We start from the raw sequence: 14,026 nt of genomic DNA, 5'->3' as shown, positions 1-14,026 counted from the left end.
TAAAATCACTGAGGATATACATCCAGTAGTGGCAAACCCTTATACTTTGCTGACTAAATTAAAGAATAGTCAAGTCTGGTTTACCGTACTGGATTTAAAAGATGCCTTCTTCTGCCTAGGCTTAGCCACAGAAAGCCAAAACCTATTCGCCTTTGAATGGGAAAATCCCGATTCAGGCAGAAAGACGCAGCTTACGTGGACATTACTACCTCAAGGATTCAAGAATAGCCCCACTATTTTTGGAAACCAATTAGCAAGGGAACTCGAAACATGGATACCTCCGGACACTGAAGGTGCTTTGTTACAATATGTAGATGATCTCTTAATAGCTACCGAGACTAAAGGGAGTTGGATTCAATGGACTATAAGTCGTCTTAATTTTCTGGGTTTAAATGGATATCAAGTCTCTTGACAGAAAGTCCAGCTGGCTCAACAAAGTGTGACCTATCTGGGATTTGACATTTCGGAAGGACAACGAGAACTAGGAACTGAACATAAGGAAGTCATTTGCCGGACTCCAGAACCTCAAATGGTAAAGGAGCTACAAAGCTTTTTAGGAATGACAGGTTGGTGTCGCCTTTGGATTTATAATTATGGACTATTGGTAAAGCCTCTATGTGAATTGATAAAGATTAACCCGTCAAAGTTAGTCTGGACTGGAGAAGCACAAAAAGTCTTTAAACAACTTAAACAAGAATTGATGATTTTGAAATATCAAGCAATATTGGTAGAACAGGACGACGTGGAAATTGTGATAATTCATATTGTGAATCTAGCCTCTTTTCTTAGTGATGCTCCGGCACAAGCTGTGATTCACAATTGTTTAGAAACTCTAGAGACTGTGTATTCCAGCCGACCAGACCTTAAGGAGGAGCCCATGGAAGACGCGGAAGAAACTTGGTTCACGGATGGGAGCAGTTTTGTTACGCAAAGACAACGTAAAGCTGGATATGCTATAACAACTACTCAGCAGGTAATCGAGTCTAAGCCTTTACCCCCTGGAACATCAGCTCAAAAGGCGGAGATAGTTGCTCTCACGAGAGCATTGGAACTGGCAGCGGGAAAAAGGGTAAATATTTGGACAGATTCTAAATATACATTCGGCGTGGTACATGCTCATGGAGCAATTTGGAAAGAACATGGATTGCTGACCGCTCAGTGAAAACACAAAGTATGCTGAAGAAATTTTAAAATTGTTAGAGGCTGTAAAACAACCAGAAAAGGTAGCTATCATGCATTGTCAGGGACACCAAAAGGGGAACACCGATTTTGAAATTGGAAAATCGATTGGCAGAGGCTAAGCAGGCAGCTGAAATAACTGAGGTGAAGGCATTGTCTTTGATACCAGACGGTAAAATCCAAACTATATCCAAATTATACAAAAGAAGACTTAAAATTAATTGAAGATTTGAAAGGTAAAATGAAACCAGATGGATGAGTATATTTAAAAGATAACTCCATAGTAATACCCTCTAGTTTGACATGGCCCATAGTTCTTACAGAACACAATAAAACGCATTGGGGAGCTGGCACACTGCATAAGAGCCTGAGTCAGACATTAGTGGGACGATATGATAAAACAAGTAACTCAACAATGTAGCATTTGCTTACACAATAACCCCAATACCAAGGATAGAATAAAATTTGGAATAATCGGTAAAGGAAATTATTCGGGGCAACAGTGGCAAATTGATTTTTCAGAACTCCCTAGAAAAGGGGGGTATCATTATTTACTGGTTCTGACTGACACGTTTTCAGGAAGGCCTGAAGCCTTTCCCTGTCGAACAACCAAAGCAAGAGAAGTGGTTAAAGTCTTGTTAAATGAAATAATACCATGCTTTGGGATTCTAGTAGCAATGTCTTCTGATAGAGTTTCACATTTTTGTGCACAAGTGGTAGACCAGATAAGTAAGATTCTAAAGATAGATTGGCAACTGCATACTCCTTATAGACCACAGGCAAGTGGACAGGTAGAAAAAATGAACCATTTAATTAAACAATAAATAGCTAAAATTGGATAAGAAGCTAATTTGTCATGGCCTCAATCCCTCCCTTTAGCATTACTTGGAATTAGAGTTAAACCTAGAATAAAAGGAAATTTGAGTCCCTTCAAAATCTTATATGGAAGGCCATAGCAATTTCTATTTAGTGGAGAGGACCTAACGCAGTTAGGATCAGAATATTTATATGCTTATATAACTGAACTTCAGAAACAATTAAATAAAGTACATACATTTGTTTTAGGGACCAGGGCTAGAGGGTTGGATCAACCAATCCACCCCTTTAAGCTCGGGGATTATATATATATAAAGACTTTGTCAGGACAACCCGTGCAGGAAAAATGGAAGGAAAGTGGATGGGACCACACCAAGTATTACTGACAACACACACCGCCATTAAGATTAAGAAGCAAGCAGCTTGGATCCACAATTCAAGGGTGAAGAAGGCCCCGGCGAGGATATGGACCACCACTCCAATTGGACCAACAAAATTACGGTTTTCCAGATCCTAATGATTGCAGGGGTGCGGTTCTCGGATTTGGGGTGGGCAACTTGGGATGAGAACTTACACCTGACCTTAATACAAACAATTTCTCAAGTAACTAATAAGACGAACTGTTGGGTATGCACCCATCTGCCACAGCATGGGAATAAGGGTGTATCGTTAATTGGGATTCCCTTGCCTGCAAACTTATCTTGGACTAATTTGTGGGAAAACACATCTTGGGGTCGAAAATATTAAGCAGTTTTGGAACTAGAAGTGAGTAGCTTCTTGCCGTTAGAATCCTATTATGTGTGTGTACAAAGGTGTAACCCGCCTAAGGGTATAGGAAAACAGCATTGTATGAATACGGATACTACTTATGTGGGAAATCAGACATCTTGTAATTGAACAATTGATATTAGTACGACTAGCGGCTGGGCAAATTCAACCAGCTGGACGGTTCCAGAAGGAAAAGGGTGGTATTGGCTATGCAATGATACAGCCCGTAAGGTCTTGCCTGAGAATTGGAAGGGAACTTGCACTCTTGGAGCGGTAGTCCCCAATATGACAGTACATGATGTAGTGCCTCGAGGTTACTTGAGAAATCATATCCGGAGAATCAGATGAAAAATTAACAATCCATTGGTAGAGAGACACACCCCTTTTCATAGTTTTGTGCGATGGTTTATCCCATGGTTAGGAGTGAGTGAATTGGAAAAGGCAATAGTTAATATTTCTGCAATTATAGAGAAGTTAGAAAACAAAATTCTGGATGCTATAAAGGCTCAACAAGAAGAGATATCTAGTTTATCACAGGTAGTATTCCAAAATCGGATGGCCCTAGACTTGTTACTGGCCACTCAAGGGGGAGTCTGTACAGTAATAAACACAAGTTGTTGTATGTATGTAGATCAGAGTGGAAGGATCTCTACCGAGCTGGAAGAAATATGGAAGCAGACCAGGATCCTACATGAGATCAGTAAAGATGATCTTTCATGGAGTTTTAGTGAACTATGGACTAAGTTAACCTCCTGGTTGCCCAATTTCCAATGTTTGAAACAAGTATTCATTGCTCTAATCGTATTAGTAGTGTTAGGAATATTTGTGTGCATGTTGTTTAGATGCCTGCTTTGTTGTGTTACTGTAAATAAAGAAAGTATCTGATGCAAAAGAATTTGCATGGGAAAAGAAAAGGGGGGATTGATTAAGGAGGTATTGGGGAGGCAAGGACAATCCCCAGACAAGGACTGTATATCTCGAAACAAGACACTGGAACTCATGATAAGGAAGCGGCAGGCGGACAGAGAAACGAATGTAAGGACTATAACTCTCGAAACTGGACATTGGAATTCATTATAAAGATACAACAAACGGGAGAATTGGCAACAACCAGCTCTTGCAATTAAGAAACATGCCAATTCAGCAGATTCCTGACCAAAGGTGAAAAGTACACTGTGAGGAAGACTCGGGGTCTTCCTCCCAAAGACCCCTGCCCACGTCCCAAAGACCCCTGCCCACAATTCTTGGAAGGCTCTGCGCAGGCGCAAGGTGCCAAAAGGCTAATTAGCATGAGAAGCGAGGGAAGGCGGGGATAGGTAATGCATATGTATAGGTGCTTGTAGAATATTGATAGATTGATTGTATAAATTCAAGACTGCTTTCTGCTTTGGGTATGCACAATAGGTGGAGAGATCCCCCGTGCATCCAGCGCTGCAATAAAGAATATACCACTTAAAGGAATTTCGGCTTCGATCTTTGAATCAATTTGGCGACCCAGATGGGACAACCTCTCTGCCGGACTGCAGGACCTGCTGGGAACAGGACTCCCTAGGGTACCCCCGGGATTTCCCGGAGGGACGCCTCGACTCACCGGATCACTGCGGAGGCAGACAAGGACCCCATCATTGTAAGTGAGTATATTCTTTATTCTGGTTTGGTTTTCTGGTAGACCGGTCATCTGGAACTGTCTGTAAGTCAGAAGGTGATCTTCTGCGAGGCAGTGTTTGGTATATACTTTGTGGTTATCACCATAAGTACATGTTTGGGGACCTTAAGGAAGGAGCTCGCTTTAAGGTCCATCTGGAATTGTGTTGTCTATTTCGGTTTTCTGACTCATGGAGTATGGTATTTAACTCTGGTTATTGTTACTGCGATTTTGGCTATTTTCCTGGTGGTAATAGTAGGTTCGTGGCATTGTTATAAGAAAGATATCGTTACGGTGTTACACAGTTCGGTTTTCTGACTTATCGCATGTGGAATTTGACTCTGACTATTGTTACTGTGATTTTGGCAATATTGCTGGTAATAGTAGTTTTGTGGCATCGCTACTGAAAGATATTGCGTGCCCGTATTTTTGTGAGTGATACGTTTTGTGATACGCTTTTGTAAGTAACATGTGTATTCTGAAAGTGTAAACTGGAAACTGGGGGGGGCAAACAAGCAGTGAAATTTTAAAGAAAAGTGTGTTAGGATGTGTTTTAAGTCACTGGAAGGATATTGGAGGATCTGCCGGTGGAAGTGTGAACAGGAAAACATTGATAAAATATCGTAATCAGTGGTGGCCGCTTTATAAGCTGGAATGTGGAGAAAAGTGGCCCCTAAATGGAACTTTAAACTATAATATTTTGCTACAGTTAATGTTGTTTTTTGAGAAGCAGAACAGGATGAAATGTTGTATACTGATGTTTCAGCATCTTGGTGGGAAAAGGTAGGGAATTAAGTTGGCCCCTGACTGAACCTTTGATGTTGGCATTAGAGAAGTACAGGCTGGAGAAAGATAAAGGAAGTGTTAAAAGGGTTGTTGAAAGTGTTAAAGGTGTTTGAAGTTGAATGAGCAGGGAAAGAGGATGTAGGAATGTTAATAGTTCTGCCTCTGCCCGAGGCAGAGATCTTAAAATCATGGGTGTTAGCCCTTTAGGGCAAAGGGACCATGATCGGTCCGAGAGAGTTGTCACAGAAACAGAAAAGAGGTACACTCTTAAAACAACCTGAGTTCATGTGCGAGCTCAGATTGCTGATGGGACCGTTCAGGGAACTGTGGACAATTGCATTCCCCTGACCGACCCCCACTAAGACCCGAATCATCCTGAAAATCATGAACGGTTAAGTAAATACTAAAACCTGGATGAATTGGGAATTGAGAATATGCTTCCAACAAGGTCTAAAAGAAAGCCCTATGGAATTTTTGGACCAACTCTGAAATGTAATGAAAATAAATAAATAAATAAATAAATAAAACAAAACGGTTTGGACCTGGCTTTGGAGGACAAATTGACTAGCCTTTTCCTAGGGTAATCAACCCCTGATTTCAACAGGAATAACGGGGACCTGGGGAATCTACTCTAGCGGATCCTCCACTGGTTATAATGAAGCTAGGGGAGGAATGGAAGTGAAATTTCTTATTGCTATGGGGCAACGTATTCAGTTCTAAATCAAGCATTAATGCCTTCACAGAATTATTATGTTAGGGTAAAAGGTGTGTCATGGTTTAACCCGGCCGGCAGCTAAACACCACGCAGCTGTTCGCTCCCCCTCCCCCTCCCTCTCTGGGACGGGGGAGAGAAATGGAAAGTGAAGCCTGTGAGTTGAGATAAAGACAGTTTAATAAGACAAAATAATAATAATAATAACAATAATAATAATAATAACAATAATAATAATAACAATAATAATAATACAATGATGATAATAGTACCACTACTAATAATGTGTACAAACAAGTGATGCACAATGCAATTGCTCACCACCCGCTGACCGATGCCCAGCCTAACCCCGAGCAGTCCGGCCCCCTCCCCCTGGCTAGCCACCCCTATGTATTGTTTAGCCTGACGTCAGATGCTATGGAATACCCCTTTGGCTAGTTTGGGTCACCTGTCCTGGGTCTGTCCCCTCCCAGCTCTTACTGCACCCCCAGCCTGCCTGTTGGCAGGACAGAGCAAGAAGCTGAGATGTCCTTGGCTTGCTATAAGCATTGCTCTGCAACAATTGAAACATCGGGGTGTTATCAGCACTCTTCTCATCCTAAGCCAAAACATAGCATTCTCCCAGCTACTAGGAAGAAAATTAACTCTGTTCTAACTGAAACCAGGACAAGGTGTAACCGAAAAGGCTTATTTTTGTGAACCTTTGAAGTACAAATTAGGGAAACAATGGGGCATACACAGATTTTTATCTATGCCTAGCTCCTCATGGGCACTCTTAGGTAGAGATTTATTAGAGCAAGTAGGAGCAGAAATTGTCTTTGAAAAAGGGAAAATGGAATTAAGAACAGGAGAAGAACAACTAATAAATGTGTTAAGCTTGGCACTAATACAAACTGACCCTAAAAGTGAAATACCTTTAGAGATCACAGATCAAGTATGTCCAGGAGTTTGGGCTACCGAAGTCCCTGGAAGAGCTAAAAATGTGACCTTAATAATTATTAAATTAAAGCCAGGAGAGAAACCCGTTAAGGTTAAGTAATATCCTTTGAGGATAGAAGATAGGAAAGGAATTAAAGAGATAATTGATCAATTTTTACAGTATGGATTATTGATTGAATGCGAATCAGAATCCAATGCACCCATATTGCCAATTAAAAAGGCAGATGAAAAAGCTATAGGCTAGTTCAGGATTTGAGGGCCATAAATAAAATCACTGAGGATATACATCCAGTAGTGGCAAACCCTTATACTTTGCTGACTAAATTAAAGAATAGTCAAGTCTGGTTTACCGTACTGGATTTAAAAGATGCCTTCTTCTGCCTAGGCTTAGCCACAGAAAGCTAAAACCTATTCGCCTTTGAATGGGAAAATCCCGATTCAGGCAGAAAGACGCAGCTTACGTGGACATTACTACCTCAAGGATTCAAGAATAGCCCCACTATTTTTGGAAACCAATTAGCAAGGGAACTCGAAACATGGATACCTCCGGACACTGAAGGTGCTTTGTTACAATATGTAGATGATCTCTTAATAGCTACCGAGACTAAAGGGAGTTGGATTCAATGGACTATAAGTCGTCTTAATTTTCTGGGTTTAAATGGATATCAAGTCTCTTGACAGAAAGTCCAGCTGGCTCAACAAAGTGTGACCTATCTGGGATTTGACATTTCGGAAGGACAACGAGAACTAGGAACTGAACATAAGGAAGTCATTTGCCGGACTCCAGAACCTCAAATGGTAAAGGAGCTACAAAGCTTTTTAGGAATGACAGGTTGGTGTCGCCTTTGGATTTATAATTATGGACTATTGGTAAAGCCTCTATGTGAATTGATAAAGATTAACCCGTCAAAGTTAGTCTGGACTGGAGAAGCACAAAAAGTCTTTAAACAACTTAAACAAGAATTGATGATTTTGAAATATCAAGCAATATTGGTAGAACAGGACGACGTGGAAATTGTGATAATTCATATTGTGAATCTAGCCTCTTTTCTTAGTGATGCTCCGGCACAAGCTGTGATTCACAATTGTTTAGAAACTCTAGAGACTGTGTATTCCAGCCGACCAGACCTTAAGGAGGAGCCCATGGAAGACGCGGAAGAAACTTGGTTCACGGATGGGAGCAGTTTTGTTACGCAAAGACAACGTAAAGCTGGATATGCTATAACAACTACTCAGCAGGTAATCGAGTCTAAGCCTTTACCCCCTGGAACATCAGCTCAAAAGGCGGAGATAGTTGCTCTCACGAGAGCATTGGAACTGGCAGCGGGAAAAAGGGTAAATATTTGGACAGATTCTAAATATACATTCGGCGTGGTACATGCTCATGGAGCAATTTGGAAAGAACATGGATTGCTGACCGCTCAGTGAAAACACAAAGTATGCTGAAGAAATTTTAAAATTGTTAGAGGCTGTAAAACAACCAGAAAAGGTAGCTATCATGCATTGTCAGGGACACCAAAAGGGGAACACCGATTTTGAAATTGGAAAATCGATTGGCAGAGGCTAAGCAGGCAGCTGAAATAACTGAGGTGAAGGCATTGTCTTTGATACCAGACGGTAAAATCCAAACTATATCCAAATTATACAAAAGAAGACTTAAAATTAATTGAAGATTTGAAAGGTAAAATGAAACCAGATGGATGAGTATATTTAAAAGATAACCCCATAGTAATACCCTCTAGTTTGACATGGCCCATAGTTCTTACAGAACACAATAAAACGCATTGGGGAGCTGGCACACTGCATAAGAGCCTGAGTCAGACATTAGTGGGACGATATGATAAAACAAGTAACTCAACAATGTAGCATTTGCTTACACAATAACCCCAATACCAAGGATAGAATAAAATTTGGAATAATCGGTAAAGGAAATTATTCGGGGCAACAGTGGCAAATTGATTTTTCAGAACTCCCTAGAAAAGGGGGGTATCATTATTTACTGGTTCTGACTGACACGTTTTCAGGAAGGCCTGAAGCCTTTCCCTGTCGAACAACCAAAGCAAGAGAAGTGGTTAAAGTCTTGTTAAATGAAATAATACCATGCTTTGGGATTCTAGTAGCAATGTCTTCTGATAGAGTTTCACATTTTTGTGCACAAGTGGTAGACCAGATAAGTAAGATTCTAAAGATAGATTGGCAACTGCATACTCCTTATAGACCACAGGCAAGTGGACAAGTAGAAAAAATGAACCATTTAATTAAACAATAAATAGCTAAAATTGGATAAGAAGCTAATTTGTCATGGCCTCAATCCCTCCCTTTAGCATTACTTGGAATTAGAGTTAAACCTAGAATAAAAGGGAATTTGAGTCCCTTCAAAATCTTATATGGAAGGCCATAGCAATTTCTATTTAGTGGAGAGGACCTAACGCAGTTAGGATCAGAATATTTATATGCTTATATAACTGAACTTCAGAAACAATTAAATAAAGTACATACATTTGTTTTAGGGACCAGGGCTAGAGGGTTGGATCAACCAATCCACCCCTTTAAGCTCGGGGATTATATATATATAAAGACTTTGTCAGGACAACCCGTGCAGGAAAAATGGAAGGAAAGTGGATGGGACCACACCAAGTATTACTGACAACACACACCGCCATTAAGATTAAGAAGCAAGCAGCTTGGATCCACAATTCAAGGGTGAAGAAGGCCCCGGCGAGGATATGGACCACCACTCCAATTGGACCAACAAAATTACGGTTTTCCAGATCCTAATGATTGCAGGGGTGCGGTTCTCGGATTTGGGGTGGGCAACTTGGGATGAGAACTTACACCTGACCTTAATACAAACAATTTCTCAAGTAACTAATAAGACGAACTGTTGGGTATGCACCCATCTGCCACAGCATGGGAATAAGGGTGTATCGTTAATTGGGATTCCCTTGCCTGCAAACTTATCTTGGACTAATTTGTGGGAAAACACATCTTGGGGTCGAAAATATTAAGCAGTTTTGGAACTAGAAGTGAGTAGCTTCTTGCCGTTAGAATCCTATTATGTGTGTGTACAAAGGTGTAACCCGCCTAAGGGTATAGGAGAACAGCATTGTATAAATACGGATACTACTTATGTGGGAAATCAGACATCTTGTAATTGAACAATTGATATTAGTACGACTAGCGGCTGGGCAAATTCAACCAGCTGGACGGTTCCAGAAGGAAAAGGGTGGTATTGGCTATGCAATGATACAGCCCGTAAGGTCTTGCCTGAGAATTGGAAGGGAACTTGCACTCTTGGAGCGGTAGTCCCCAATATGACAGTACATGATGTAGTGCCTCGAGGTTACTTGAGAAATCATATCCGGAGAATCAGATGAAAAATTAACAATCCATTGGTAGAGAGACACACCCCTTTTCATAGTTTTGTGCGATGGTTTATCCCATGGTTAGGAGTGAGTGAATTGGAAAAGGCAATAGTTAATATTTCTGCAATTATAGAGAAGTTAGAAAACAAAATTCTGGATGCTATAAAGGCTCAACAAGAAGAGATATCTAGTTTATCACAGGTAGTATTCCAAAATCGGATGGCCCTAGACTTGTTACTGGCCACTCAAGGGGGAGTCTGTACAGTAATAAACACAAGTTGTTGTATGTATGTAGATCAGAGTGGAAGGATCTCTACCGACCTGGAAGAAATATGGAAGCAGACCAGGATCCTACATGAGATCAGTAAAGATGATCTTTCATGGAGTTTTAGTGAACTATGGACTAAGTTAACCTCCTGGTTGCCCAATTTCCAATGGTTGAAACAAGTATTCATTGCTCTAATCGTATTAGTAGTGTTAGGAATATTTGTGTGCATGTTGTTTAGATGCCTGCTTTGTTGTGTTACTGTAAATAAAGAAAGTATCTGATGCAAAAGAATTTGCATGGGAAAAGAAAAGGGGGGATTGATTAAGGAGGTATTGGGGAGGCAAGGACAATCCCCAGACAAGGACTGTATATCTCGAAACAAGACACTGGAACTCATGATAAGGAAGCGGCAGGCGGACAGAGAAACGAATGTAAGGACTATAACTCTCGAAACTGGACATTGGAATTCATTATAAAGATACAACAAACGGGAGAATTGGCAACAACCAGCTCTTGCAATTAAGAAACATGCCAATTCAGCAGATTCCTGACCAAAGGTGAAAAGTACACTGTGAGGAAGACTCGGGGTCTTCCTCCCAAAGACCCCTGCCCACGTCCCAAAGACCCCTGCCCACAATTCTTGGAAGGCTCTGCGCAGGCGCAAGGTGCCAAAAGGCTAATTAGCATGAGAAGCGAGGGAAGGCGGGGATAGGTAATGCATATGTATAGGTGCTTGTAGAATATTGATAGATTGATTGTATAAATTCAAGACTGCTTTCTGCTTTGGGTATGCACGATAGGTGGAGAGATCCCCCGTGCATCCAGCGCTGCAATAAAGAATATACCACTTAAAGGAATTTCGGCTTCGATCTTTGAATCAATTTGGCGACCCAGATGGGACAACCTCTCTGCCGGACTGCAGGACCTGCTGGGAACAGGACTCCCTAGGGTACCCCCGGGATTTCCCGGAGGGACGCCTCGACTCACCGGATCACTGCGGAGGCAGACAAGGACCCCATCATTGTAAGTGAGTATATTCTTTATTCTGGTTTGGTTTTCTGGTAGACCGGTCATCTGGAACTGTCTGTAAGTCAGAAGGTGATCTTCTGCGAGGCAGTGTTTGGTATATACTTTGTGGTTATCACCATAAGTACATGTTTGGGGACCTTAAGGAAGGAGCTCGCTTTAAGGTCCATCTGGAATTGTGTTGTCTATTTCGGTTTTCTGACTCATGGAGTATGGTATTTAACTCTGGTTATTGTTACTGCGATTTTGGCTATTTTCCTGGTGGTAATAGTAGGTTCGTGGCATTGTTATAAGAAAGATATCGTTACGGTGTTACACAGTTCGGTTTTCTGACTTATCGCATGTGGAATTTGACTCTGACTATTGTTACTGTGATTTTGGCAATATTGCTGGTAATAGTAGTTTTGTGGCATCGCTACTGAAAGATATTGCGTGCCCGTATTTTTGTGAGTGATACGTTTTGTGATACGCTTTTGTAAGTAACATGTGTATTCTGAAAGTGTAAACTGGAAACTGGGGGGGGCAAACAAGCAGTGAAATTTTAAAGAAAAGTGTGTTAGGATGTGTTTTAAGTCACTGGAAGGATATTGGAGGATCTGCCGGTGGAAGTGTGAACAGGAAAACATTGATAAAATATCGTAATCAGTGGTGGCCGCTTTATAAGCTGGAATGTGGAGAAAAGTGGCCCCTAAATGGAACTTTAAACTATAATATTTTGCTACAGTTAATGTTGTTTTTTGAGAAGCAGAACAGGATGAAATGTTGTATACTGATGTTTCAGCATCTTGGTGGGAAAAGGTAGGGAATTAAGTTGGCCCCTGACTGAACCTTTGATGTTGGCATTAGAGAAGTACAGGCTGGAGAAAGATAAAGGAAGTGTTAAAAGGGTTGTTGAAAGTGTTAAAGGTGTTTGAAGTTGAATGAGCAGGGAAAGAGGATGTAGGAATGTTAATAGTTCTGCCTCTGCCCGAGGCAGAGATCTTAAAATCATGGGTGTTAGCCCTTTAGGGCAAAGGGACCATGATCGGTCCGAGAGAGTTGTCACAGAAACAGAAAAGAGGTACACTCTTAAAACAACCTGAGTTCATGTGCGAGCTCAGATTGCTGATGGGACCGTTCAGGGAACTGTGGACAATTGCATTCCCCTGACCGACCCCCACTAAGACCCGAATCATCCTGAAAATCATGAACGGTTAAGTAAATACTAAAACCTGGATGAATTGGGAATTGAGAATATGCTTCCAACAAGGTCTAAAAGAAAGCCCTATGGAATTTTTGGACCAACTCTGAAATGTAATGAAAATAAATAAATAAATAAATAAATAAAACAAAACGGTTTGGACCTGGCTTTGGAGGACAAATTGACTAGCCTTTTCCTAGGGTAATCAACCCCTGATTTCAACAGGAATAACGGGGACCTGGGGAATCTACCCTAGCGGATCCTCCACTGGTTATAATGAAGCTAGGGGAGGAATGGAAGTGAAATTTCTTATTGCTATGGGGCAACGTATTCAGTTCTAAATCAAGCATTAATGCCTTCACAGAATTATTATGTTAGGGTAAAAGGTGTGTCATGGTTTAACCCGGCCGGCAGCTAAACACCACGCAGCTGTTCGCTCCCCCTCCCCCTCCCTCTCTGGGACGGGGGAGAGAAATGGAAAGTGAAGCCTGTGAGTTGAGATAAAGACAGTTTAATAAGACAAAATAATAATAATAATAATAATAATAATAATAATAATAATAATAATAATAATAATAATACAATGATGATAATAGTACCACTACTAATAATGTGTACAAACAAGTGATGCACAATGCAATTGCTCACCACCCGCTGACCGATGCCCAGCCTAACCCCGAGCAGTCCGGCCCCCTCCCCCTGGCTAGCCACCCCTATGTATTGTTTAGCCTGACGTCAGATGCTATGGAATACCCCTTTGGCTAGTTTGGGTCACCTGTCCTGGGTCTGTCCCCTCCCAGCTCTTACTGCACCCCCAGCCTGCCTGTTGGCAGGACAGAGCAAGAAGCTGAGATGTCCTTGGCTTGGTATAAGCATTGCTCTGCAACAATTGAAACATCGGGGTGTTATCAGCACTCTTCTCATCCTAAGCCAAAACATAGCATTCTCCCAGCTACTAGGAAGAAAATTAACTCTGTTCTAACTGAAACCAGGACAAGGTGTAACCGAAAAGGCTTATTTTTGTGAACCTTTGAAGTACAAATTAGGGAAACAATGGGGCATACACAGATTTTTATCTATGCCTAGCTCCTCATGGGCACTCTTAGGTAGAGATTTATTAGAGCAAGTAGGAGCAGAAATTGTCTTTGAAAAAGGGAAAATGGAATTAAGAACAGGAGAAGAACAACTAATAAATGTGTTAAGCTTGGCACTAATACAAACTGACCCTAAAAGTGAAATACCTTTAGAGATCACAGATCAAGTATGTCCAGGAGTTTGGGCTACCGAAGTCCCTGGAAGAGCTAAAAATGTGACCTTAATAATTATTAAATTAAAGCCAGGA

At 41.2% G+C, this 14,026-nt stretch overlaps 1 long non-coding RNA gene across 1 annotated transcript in view; it reads left to right on the top strand.

Moving 5' to 3' along the window:
* LOC311428713 overlaps positions 1-14,026 on the top strand; it is a 132,932-nt gene that overhangs the window by 27,275 nt on the left and 91,631 nt on the right. The gene's annotated exons all lie outside the window — the stretch shown is intronic.

The sequence above is a fragment of the Aythya ferina genome, assembly GCF_964211825.1.
Source record: "Aythya ferina genome assembly, contig: HAP1_SCAFFOLD_119, whole genome shotgun sequence".
NCBI classification, from domain to species: Eukaryota; Metazoa; Chordata; class Aves; order Anseriformes; family Anatidae; genus Aythya; species Aythya ferina.
This window is presented reverse-complemented; position numbering and strand designations above follow the sequence as displayed.